Source organism: Hakea prostrata, chromosome 9 (assembly GCF_041222555.1).
Source record: "Hakea prostrata isolate BN-2017 chromosome 9, UWA_Hpros_2, whole genome shotgun sequence".
NCBI lineage: Eukaryota > Viridiplantae > Streptophyta > Magnoliopsida > Proteales > Proteaceae > Hakea > Hakea prostrata.
In genome coordinates, this window is record NC_142608.1 from 23,835,570 (window position 1) to 23,847,736 (window position 12,167).

Below are 12,167 nucleotides of genomic sequence, written 5' to 3' on the forward strand. Positions count from 1 at the left end.
TATTTTATCCCACTTCACCCATTCTCTGTGTAGTGTGTTTTTCTTATACTTGTTGCCATTTTGTTTTTCAACAGATATCCCATGCCTCGCCGTAAGCATCCGTCCGTCCGCGGTGGTGCCTGCACCTCTAGCACCCATCCTCCTCGCTCTTCCCGACACCCACCTCCTGCGAGCCCACCTAGGCTCGACAAATGGTTTCGTGATGCACAGGCTCAACGCCTGTACCCTAGAGTTGCTGCCCGTACCATAGAACAAGGCTCCACTGTTGACCTTGATGCCTTCTCCAAGTTCCCCATCAAGGACATGTTTGAAGCCCTAGGTTGGGAGTCTATGCTTCATGCTGAGGAAATCACCTATGCCCGCTTGGTCAATCACTTCTATGCAAATCTTCGGCATGCGGGAACAAATGAGAACCTCACAGTCACCTCCTATGTCAAAGGAGTGGACATCACTCTCACTATCCCCTCCTTTTACCAAATTTGTCAGCTCTCCACGGAGGGTGCTCTTCGTTTTTGGACCTACAAAGATACACCTCCTGAGGATGTCCAGATAGATCACTGTCTACCAAAGCCTTCTCCCCCCTGAGACCCCTCCTCGATACCACGTGGACATTCAAGAAACCATGTTCACTGAACAAGCTAAGGTTGTAAGTAAGATCACTCAACGCAACGTCATCCCTAAAAAGGGTCATCGTTCTGACATTACTTCCTTTCAAACCTATGTTACCTATTGCATAATTCATCATATTCCTCTCTGCCTCCCATATGCCATTCTTTCTTACATGATCCAGTCAGCTGTGACTGGGAACAAATGTCTTCCTTATGGCAGTCTACTCACCAAAATCTTCAGACATTTCCACGTTAGCTTTAAAAATGAGGACCCTACTCCACCTGCCTCCCGGATAGACAACAAAGGCATTGTTCCCTCCCGCAAGCGCACTGCTGCCCAAGCCCGCCGAAAGAGCACCCCTCAACCCATGGATGTCGAAGGCACCTCAGCTGGCCCACAACAGCCATCTTCCTACTCTTCCTCCACTGCCTCCCGGTTTCAAGCTCTTGATTCACGCCTCACTAATATGCAACAGCACTTCGACACCCGCTTTGACTCCATCAGCCATGGCTTGGATACTAGTGACAGCATGATTGCTCATCAAACAATCATGATACACCATATGATGACTCACCTTCAGATTCCCCCTCTCCCGTCACCAGGGTCGCCGACTCTGAAGGCGCCGATGACGATGAGGACGGTGCCGAGGACAGCGATGCGGACGCTGCCGACATTGAAGGCAGTGGAAGCGGCAGTGGTAGTGGGAATGATGATGGGAGTGCCGATGATGCCGACGGCCGTGACGCTACTGACTAGCTGCCATGTTTACTTTACTTTTTGGGTTACTGTTTCTGTTTTTTTTTTTTCTTTTTCTGCTGTTTAGATGAACATTTGTTGCTGTTATAACCTTTCTCGGTTGCTAACACATTATGTTTACTGTTGTTTACCTTAATTATAATATTCTCTGCATCTGTATGTCTCTTCTCTCTTATTATTTCCTGTTTTCTTGCCAGTGATAACAGTGGGATCCTCCTGTTTAGGGGGAGCTTCATATGTAGGGGGAGCATGCCCTGCTCTTGTTTTTCCTCCTTTTTGTTTCTGACAAAGGGGGAGAAATATACAGCCCATAAACCTTTTTAGTTAAAAGTTTTGGTTTATATAAAATAAATATGATGGGTTATATGACTCTTATTAAGAGTAATGAGCACACTTCATGCTTATATAATCATCCAAATACATAAATGGAAATGTCTCACGATTTATATCATTTTATTCCTTGCACGTTTGTCATCATCAAAAAGGGGGAGATTGTTGGAAAATGCCAAGTCAGCATTTGCCACATCAGTCTCAAATCAGTTTTGATAATGACAAACACTCTACTGATGTTTCCATAAAGATATGTTTTTTTGTCCAGCTCATCACTGCAGAAAATCTCGATGTAAATATCCGGTTCAAAGAAAATTCCGGAGAGTCAAGCTCAAGATCAAACCATCTTAGACAAAGAACCAAAGTCAAGAGGAGAGCATCAAGATCACTGATCAACATCAAGTCAAAGACCAAGTCAAAGATCAAGACTTAGGCTAAATCAGGGCTTAGGACACCTTTGCATACACACACATGTAAATACATCCATAATATGTAATTCATGTTACTAGAGTGACCTAGGACGTGTTAGTAAGGTGTACAGCGCTTAAGATTGTCAAAACGATCTAAAAATCCAAGCCATATCCCAGCCCAAAGTTGTTTAGAAAAACAAAGCCCAGACGGATGTCCGTCGACGCACGGACGGACGTCCGTCTGTTTCGTAACTCGTTTTCTCGAAACAACGAAGGTCGAGGATCGCCGACGGATGCCCGCCAACGCCAGGCGACGGATGACCCCGGGCGGACGCCGCGCAACCGCCAACGGCGACGGATGCCCGCCTGAGCCACCTAGGCCAGACGGATGACCGTCTGGGCAGACGGACGTCCGTCTGACCCAGATTTGACTATAACGGCTATTTTAAAAAGAATATCTTCTACAACTGTTTTTAACGGATACCTTTGAGACGGATGATGATGCCTGGGCAGACGGACGTCCGTCTGGAACAAAATCTCGCAAAGATTTTATATCCGTTGGGGAAATGGGGAAAGCAGTAACTTGGGGTCTATAAAAGCCCAACCATCCCCATTTGAGAATCATCCTTCTCCCCCATCTAGCACATATTCACTCACAAAGTGAAAAAGCAAAGTTTTGGTGTTTTTAGCATTTTTGCTGTCCTCCCAACTCCGGTTAACTTTGAAGGATATTCCAAAGTTAAAGCTTTCACTAAAGCAAAGTCTGGAGTTATTGAAACCGCTGAAGTATATTGACTCTTGGTTCATTCATTACATCATTTGCACTCAAAGGGTAAAGGGTTACTCTCCTTTGATAGGTAATATCTAATACTTTTCGTATTGTGAATTGGTTATTTTAATTCTAGTCTAGGTTGATTAGAATTCATTGTATTGGATACTCTTGTCCATAAACGAAGATTGTATTGGATACTCTTGTCCGTGAACGAAGATTGTAAAGGGTACTCTTGTCCCGAAACGAAGATTGTAAGGGTTTGTTTCTCTACCCACTGTATTGAAAGAGATCCGTTAGTGGAAATACTCTCTTGAGACCAAGAGAGGAGTGGACGTAGACTCGTAGAGTCGAACCACTATAAATTCTGTGTTTGTGATTGCTGTTTGTCTTTAGATTTCATCTTAAACTGTCAACTCATTTTGAAATTGCAACTAAACCAGAAAATTGGTATAAATCACTAGGTACAACCTAATCACCCCCCCTCTAGGTTGCACTAAGGGGGGGGGGGGGGGGGCCCCGAGGAGCTGGAATTCTATTAAAAAGTCCATCAGGATTTATTATTCGATATGCTTTGAGATTTGCATTTGAAGCAAGTAATAACGAAGCAAGATATTGAGGCTCGATAGCTGGACTTCGGTTGTCAAAAGCATTGTCTATTGCAGATGTTACTATTTATAGTGACTCTCAACTTATAGTCAACCAAGTCCAGGGGGAGTATGGTATTAAAGAACCACGCTTGCAGAAATATCAAGAGATAGTGCAGGCATTTCAAAACCAATTTCGGAATTTGAAGATATCTCAGATTTCGAGGAATGAAAATTCAGTGGCAGATGAGCTATCCCGACTAGCCAATGCCAAAGAAAAGAATCTAGACCCTTCGGTCTATATTGAAGAAATAACTTTTCCAAGTTATCATGAGAAAGAAATTTCTTATATTGAAGCGAACGTTCTTTGGATGGATCCGATAATCGAGTATCTGAGAGATGATAAATTACCTGAGGATCCGAAAGAGGCAAAGTTGATCAAGATTCGATCAGCTAGATTTGTCATTCAGAATGGGAGACTATACAAAAGATCTTATTCTGGACCCCTTATGAGATGTATAGGCCCCGAAGGAGCAAAATCAGCTTTGGCTGAGGTGCATGAAGGAATTTGTGGAGCTCACATGGGTGGACGAGCCCTGGCTCACAAAATTCTGAGACTTGGGTTATATTGGCCTAAGGTCCAAGAGGCTGCTATGGAATATGTTTGTCGGTGTGGTAACTATCAAATTCACGCTACAGTATCGAAGCGCTCGGCGGAAACCATGACTTCAATTCTAGATCCCATTCCCTTTGCGATGTGGGGAATTGATATCATGGGCAAATTCACCAAGGCGTCAGGTGGACGGGAATATCTGATAGTAGCAATTGATTACTTCACGAAATGGGTTGAAGCCAGTGCACTGGCAGCAATTACTGAGAAAAAAGTGGAGAAATTCGTGCTTGAATCAATCATATATCGCTTTGGGATTCCAAAGATTATCGTCACTGACCATGGTACTCAGTTCGACTGTCCACAATTCGAGCAATTTTGCAGAACATATATGATCGAGCATCGTATGTCCTCAGTGGCATACCCCCAGAGCAATGGACAGGTAGAGGTTACTAACCGAACGCTACTGGAAGGAATAAAGAGAAGACTCGAAGCTGACAAAGCTTCTTGGGTCAAAGAACTTCATAATGTACTGTGGGCCTATAGAACTACGGTTTGAACACCAACAGGAGAAACTCCATTTAGGTTGGCATATGGATCCGAAGCATTGGCACCAGTGGAGATAATGGCGGGGACATTACGGGATCGTGAGTTCGAGGAAAAAGAAAATGAACAAGGACTGCTTGATAGTCTTGATCTGTTGGACGAAGTTCGGGCAAAGGCAATATCACGAACTCAACATTATCAAAGAAGGATAGCGTCTCATTATAATACTCGAGTGAAGAATCGTCGGTACTTAGCCGGAGATTTGGTGTTGAGAAACACCCTAGCTTCCGACCCGCATCACCAAAGAAAATTGGACCCTTCCTGGGAAGGACCTTATATGGTTGTAAAACCAGTCGGTTCAGGAGCTTACAGGCTGAAGAACATCAACACTCTGAAAGAGTTGGATCGTTCGTGGAATGCTAGGCATCTCAAAAAGTTTTATCTTTGATGATGATTTCAATTTTGCTCGCGATGTAATCATTTTCAACTCAATCAATGCAATTTTTCGCTTTCAACAAACTATCTTTTGATTGGGGGGCATCATACACCACATTCAAGAACAAGATCCAACTATAAGGCATCGGATGAAAATTCGTGTGGGTCCTTCAACACTTATGGAATTTTTTCGGACTTTCTTAAGTCGAGGCATCGGATGAAAATCCGAGTGAGTTCCTTTTGCAAGGCGTCGATTTAAAACCCGAGTAAGTTCCTTCAAGACTTATTGAATTTTTGAATTATCCTTAAGTAAAGGCATCGGTTTAAAACCCGAGTGAGTTCCTTCTAAGACTTATTGTATTTCTCTTGAAATCCTTAAGTAAAGGCATCGGTTTAAAACCCGAGTGAGTTCCTTCTAAGACTTATTGTATTTCTCCGAAAATCCTTAAGTAAAGGCATCGGTTTAAAACCCGAGTGAGTTCCTTCTCAGACTTATTGTATTTCTCCGGAAATCTTTAAGTATAGGCATTGTTTCAAACAACTAAGACCTAATTCAACAGCGATTCAAGTGGCTAGCAAAGTTCAAGATGAAGTTAATTTCTTATTTCTTCAAAAGATCGAAAGAGGCTAGTATCAAAACAATTACAAGAGTTGGATACAATCTTCGGTCAAAAAAGAAAGTCATCATCAGTGACTGTTAAGAAGTTATACAAGATCGACACGACTTTGCTAGAATAAACATATGAGTCAACCATTGGTGTGGATTCAAGGAAAAGAAGAGGAGAAATGAGGATTACAAAAAATGTTTCGGTATGCATAAAATCCTCCGCAATTTCATACTCTTTGTCCAGCTTGTCCAGGAGAAGTATGGTCCTCGACCAAACTTGCATTCAAGATGAGCTCGTCATAATTGACTTCTTCCAGGGGAGAATAAACAGGAGAATCTTCCAGATAATGCATAATATCTTAATCGGAAGGTGGAGGATCAATCTTATCTTTGATCCAGTCAGGAGGAGGAATACCTAGGTCGGTAAATACTTCAGGATGGCAAACAGCACTGTAGGGAGTCGTATCAAAATGAGGATCCTTCCTTAATATTGATTCCCATACTTCGTTCTCACCATCCCGGTACGCCTGCAAGTTATAAGCATTCAGCATATCAACAAAGGGCTTACTGTGTAAATACTTGAAGACGCAGGCTCTGCAAACATCGGTTGGAAGGGATTCGGGCAGGAGGAACGATGAGCTTGCCTTTGAGGTAACGTTTCAGATCCTTTGGCTCCTGACTTTCCAACTGCTCGCTCTAGTCGCTGGATCTTCTCCCTGGCATCATCCAAGTCCGACTAAAGACGACCGATCATTGAATTCTTTTCTCCTGCCACCTCCCAAGCTAGTTTCCGAAGGCGAGCAATCTCAGCATCTTTAGCTTCAGAGATTTCCCGAAGCCTGGAAACTTCGTTGCTCAACCTACTGAGCCTAGAAACTATTTCCACTTGGTTGTGGAAGTTACCAGTAAGACTCCTGCAAACAACTTCCGAGTTAAAAAGGAGCAGAAGAGTAATTTTTCAAAATCGAAAGATAATGAAGAAAGACTTACATCACCAGTGACTTCGTAAGGACTTCATCTGGAAGTTTGGAAAGAACTGCGCTCTCAGAAGTCATTCGAGCAGCAGTACACCATTCCAACGCTTTGTCAAACTCGTTTGACACTAATTCAGGCGAAGGATGAGAAGGATGAGCTACATCAAGAGAAGGATGAGCTACATCAAAAGAAGGATGAGCTGCATCACTTGTCACCCGACGGCGCTTCCTGGTGGCAAAATCCTCCAACTCGGAAGGAGAGGAGGAGGATGCAAACAAGCACTGGAGTTGGAAATAGGAGCAGCACCTGCTGGGACCACACCTTCATCAAACGCCAACATAGTTGCCTCAGATGCCCGGAGAGTCTCCTTCGGGGGTGCACCAACGGTCTCTGCCACAGGGGCGTCAGCAGTGCCATCAACAACGGAGTGATCAAGATTTTCCTGGGAAAGACGAGCAATCACTTCGGGCAAAAGAGGCGTAGGGGCGGCATCAATAGAAACTGTGGGAATCTGACTTGAAGATTCACCAACAGCAGTCGCCTTACGCTTGGAGGATTCACTAGTTGAAACCACCTCACTGGCCCCAACCACCGCCGACGGAACGATTTTCTTGCTAGATTTCGCTCTGATAAAGTTCGGGTTGATCTTGGGAGCCACTATGCAAACAGAAAAGCCGTATCAGTACAGAAATCCAACGACGACACAAAGAAAAAGGGAAAACCCTAGTTCTCTATCACTTCTGACAAACCCGATTAACTAAACCCCAAGTATTACTACTGTGCAGTTTACTCAGGGGGGAAGTGGGGAAAGAGATGAGTAATCAAAAAACTCACTTGTTCAGAAGTTGATAGAGCTATTGTTGGAGTACGAGGAATACGGAAGCAGGCGGAAGGACGGAATGTCGCTTTAGCACTTTAGCAAATCTAACTTGCAGATAGCAGGATAGATGGAGAGTACCCACGAAGGCTTTAAATAGCCTCAGGTATTAAGACGACGGTTGAAAGCTAAGGACAACCAATGGCCCAGATCAAAATGACACTTCGAAAGAAAACAAGATCAACGGCCGGAGGGATGCCACATGGAAACATATGGAGGCGAGCACCCGATGCAAAGATACCTCCAATCGTCGCACCGCCATTATAATAATGGATGTATTTTCGATTCATTGGAAACAGTGAATGGTATACAAAAGCAAGAAAACGTTTGGACTTCGCAGAAGGGAAACGTGTGGGCTTTGCAATAAATGAAGTAGTGGGGAAGATTAATGCATCTTTCCGAAACGCATCTTCACAATATTTCTACAAGATTATTATTCGGCGAGGAATGTAAAGTTAAGTGATAAGTTTTATCATTTATACTTTGATATTCAAGGCAAGATTTCGGCAGGAGACAGGGAAATGGAAAGGCCAACATGAAAAAGAAATGTCTATTCATTAACAAGGAGGTCAATCTTTACAAACAAAAGATAACTCCCTAAGCCTCTTCTTCATTGTTGCCCGAGGGACCCTGGTCGGGAGGACTTTTCTCAGGATCTTGAGAAGAGCCTTCCTCAAGAATGGCATCGGCTAAGTCCTCTACAGCAGCAACTTGAGACTCGGCTTGTGATTTCTCCTCTGGAAGCGTCGGCTCGTCAGCCAGGTATGCCTCATATTGAGGGTCAGCCGGAAAAGGATCATCTTCTTCCCGAGCCCAGTCTGGGAGATCCATGCCAACTTTCCCGAAGACCTCTTTATGGCACACCTCACGAAAGGGAGCAGTATCGAAGGAAGGGATTGATGCGAGAATTCGCTCCCAAACGTCATTCTGCCCCAAGCGATAAGCTTGAATGTTGTAGGCACGTAGCAGCTCGGAGAAAGGTATGCTGTTCAGGTACTTCCGAACACACTCCTTCCGAAGCTCTGACTTTATATGCTCGGGCTTGCTAGGGATCGCCAACTTCAGATATTCTTCGTTCTCCCTACATCGGAATTCAAGCCTGTCACCATACAACGTGGCAGTTGCTTTTTGCTTCCTGGCCTCGCGCTCGGCAGCAGCGGCACGAATCTTCGAACCATCGAGGGCTTCCTTGAGGGAGATCATTTCTTCCTCATGCTTTTTCTGCAGCTCCTCAGCAGCTGCAGTCAGCCGGTCTATTTTAGAATTGGCCTTGGCCAAATTCTCTTCACAGGTTTGCAGCAAGGAGCTGGTGCGACCAACCCGGCTCAATGCTTCCATGTGTTGATAGAAGCTCAACACAGCATTCCTGGGAAGGAGGAAAATATTATGAGAAGTCATAACAAATTATGAAAAAATAAGTAAGCGAGAAGACCGGTACCTTGTGGATTGACTAACAAGGGAAATGTCATCCAGGGCTTCAAATTCCTGGCGGTCAGAAGGAGCAAGACTGAGGGAGCTCCACTCTGCAGCTTTCTCAGGATCCCGAGTCACCCTGATGGTCAACTTCAGGGTCCACTGGGGGGTGAAGACCTTCTCACAATCGGTTGAAGCTTTGGATTTTTTATGGGAGGAAGCATCAATTGTGTCATGCCTCCTTTTGGTTTGGGCGGAGGAGGAGACATTAGACCTCTCCACCATTGGCTTCTTCCCTTTACCCGAAGCATCAGCTACAGGCCTGATATTCCTGATACCCCTGTAAGAGGGGTCGGGAGAGGGGACAGAAGCCTCTTGATCTACGGTCAAGGCTCTGGGTGATCGTTGCTCGGCTGTCGCAACGGCCCTAGTAGCCTTCACTCGCAGGTTCTCGGGGTTCATCCTTGGAGGCACTGCAAAGAAGAATGACGAGAGTCAGAATTAAAGACATATCACTTCAGTAAAATTAAAGGATGATGGTTAGAAGCTCACAATGAGCCAAGCCCCAGTACTGAAGAATGGAGTTATACTCCACCTCAAATCCATGTATTTCTTGATACCATGGAATGGATTTGATCTTCCTGGCGGCCGCCTCGTCTTCTCTGGATAAGGGGAGGCCTCGGTTATTCTCGGAAGAAGAAGTACACCGCCTCCAGGCGGTTGGGAAGTTAAGATCCGATGGAGGCGCTCGACAGAAAAAGTATCGTTCGCGCCATCTTTTGTGGTTAGAAGGGCAAGTTCCTTTGGCAAGGATGCTGCCCCTCCAATCAAGTTCAGCCTTATTGCATTTGGACAGAAAAACCCATCCGGGAGGATGAGAGATAGAAAGAACATGAAAATGTACAAAGAGAGAAAGAGATGGCGTAATGCCAAGTTCAAAACACAAACCCAAGAAGCTGACGATGAGACGCCAGCTATTGGGAAGGAGCATTCTGGGACAAATGTCCCAATGATTCAGAACTGCGGAGAACAAAGGATTAAAAAAGGGAAAGCGAACCCCGCTTTCCAGTGCATCTATGTACAGAGAAAATTCACCCGAAAGGGTTGAATCAACCCTCTCATCAGAAAGGGGAGCCCTATCCTGATAAGAGGAAGGAAAATCAAAATCTTGGATGGCTGAAAGAAGGGTTTCCTCATAATAAATGGAGGGAACAGAGCCAGGTCCACCATCGGACCTGGAAGTTTGAGGCTGCCTAGAAGACTCGACAATCTTGGAAGATCCAGACTCGAGGAGGGCAGGAGGAGTTTCGGTTTTTCTCTCTAAACCTTTTTGAGAAACTTCAGCAAACTCGCGCCAGAGGACAGTTAGGGTTTTGTTATCACTATCCGACTGTTCGGAAGCAGGAGAAGCAAAAGCCTCATTGCTATTACCAACACTGGGTACCAGAGAAGCCCCGTCGTCCGCCATTACTTGTTTCAGTAAACTACAAAAAGAAAAAGACCAGTAAACTTACTGATTCAGTGAGGCAGAAGCTTGAGAGGAAGAAGGCACGAAGTAGACAACAAAGGTTCAAATTCCAGATAGGAAGAATGAAACCTACGAAGACAACGAACCGCTTTTAAAACTCCCGCACGAGTGTTCGGGAATTTGGACGATCGAGATTGATTCAAAATCAATGATCGAGATTGAAAGACGTTTTGAAAGTTTGAACTCACGAATCCGAAATAGGCGTTCGGAAACCGTCGCTTGGATGACATGAGCCACGACAGATCGATTGCAAGGAGACACGTGGCCTTACCCTCACAACGCTCGAGGAAAAGTGACCACCGCATTAAATGTGATATGACATTTAATGAAGCACGCAGAGATTATCGCCTGCCGAAGAACCCAGTTAAAAACCAAGCCCTCGGGATCGACCGAACGCTTGGTCTGGGGGGCTCGTGATACGGAGAAATTATGATCAAACCGGGTTCGTACTTGGTTCGACCCTCGACCCCGGTCGAGATAGAGGGAACCGACTCGCTCCCGAGCGAACCGGATCCAGAAGATGGCTTGCTGAAGAAGAAAACTGATTCAGCTACAAGCACGCCCTAATCCTACTTATGGATTAGGGTAATTACCCTAATGATGGCAGACTCGAATTGACGGCTGCGGCTAATCATTATCGAAGGGATAATCATCGCATAACCTAAAGAGTTATCTCAGGAGTCCTCTACTAGTCCAAACTAGTAGAAGTCTGTTGCTCAACGGATCTATCTGCTAAGATCCAATGACTACCCGAAGAAGGCTCAAGTGCATCCAACGAAGGAGATTCGAATGTACACTCTATATAAACCTCACTACCATACGAGGTGAGGGGGATTGAAAACACACAATCTGAGACTCAGGTTCAGATACATACTGATAGACTTAAACTATCAGCGGCTTACGATCTATATCACCTTTCCCAGTTCTTCATTCCTTAGCTCTGTGCTTCTAGCAGAGCCGTTTGTGATTAAGTACATCAACTGACTTAGCCTTCGGAGGTGGACTCCCGACCCCAGCGGTCGGGCCACATCTGACGCTTTCGTTTTGCAGGTCATCACGAGGAGATCTAAGGGCTGAGCAGATTTTGGACGCATCAGTAGTTGAGATCATATGATTGGTACTGACTTGCTTGTTGGAGACGTACCTCGACCCCCCAAGGTCGAGCACGTGTTTTGCAGGAACGTGACATGAAAGGACGAATAGAAATCCATATCAATAATAGTAGAGCACAATGTCATATGCTATTGAGAGACCCAAAGTCAACAATTAAGGAGTCCATTCGAGCTCTCTGCTTGTCAAGTCCTACGAATTCTCATGGTAAGAGTTCAGAAAGAATTGGTGAAAGGAAGCTTGATGGACTCCGTTGTCTTCAAGTTGGAGGTGGATGGTCAAGTTTGTCTAGCTAGTGATGGAGGAAAAATCAAGACCAATAGTGATGGATGTGTGGGGATTAACAAGAGAGAAGGGAATAACATTAGGGTATATTGGTCATTGCATGTAAGATTTTTAAATTGGTTTTCCCAAGTGGGGTAAAAATGTAATAAAAATAATTAAGGCTAATCAGTAGCTAAAGGTGTTAAAAGTGAGGGCGGGGGTGTTTCATTCTTTCTGGAGAGGTGCACCTTGTCTCCATTGAAAAGCGGGCGCTTGTTCTAATCATACTATCATATCATACTACTATATAAAAGGAAAACCTTAAATACTTGTGGTACGTA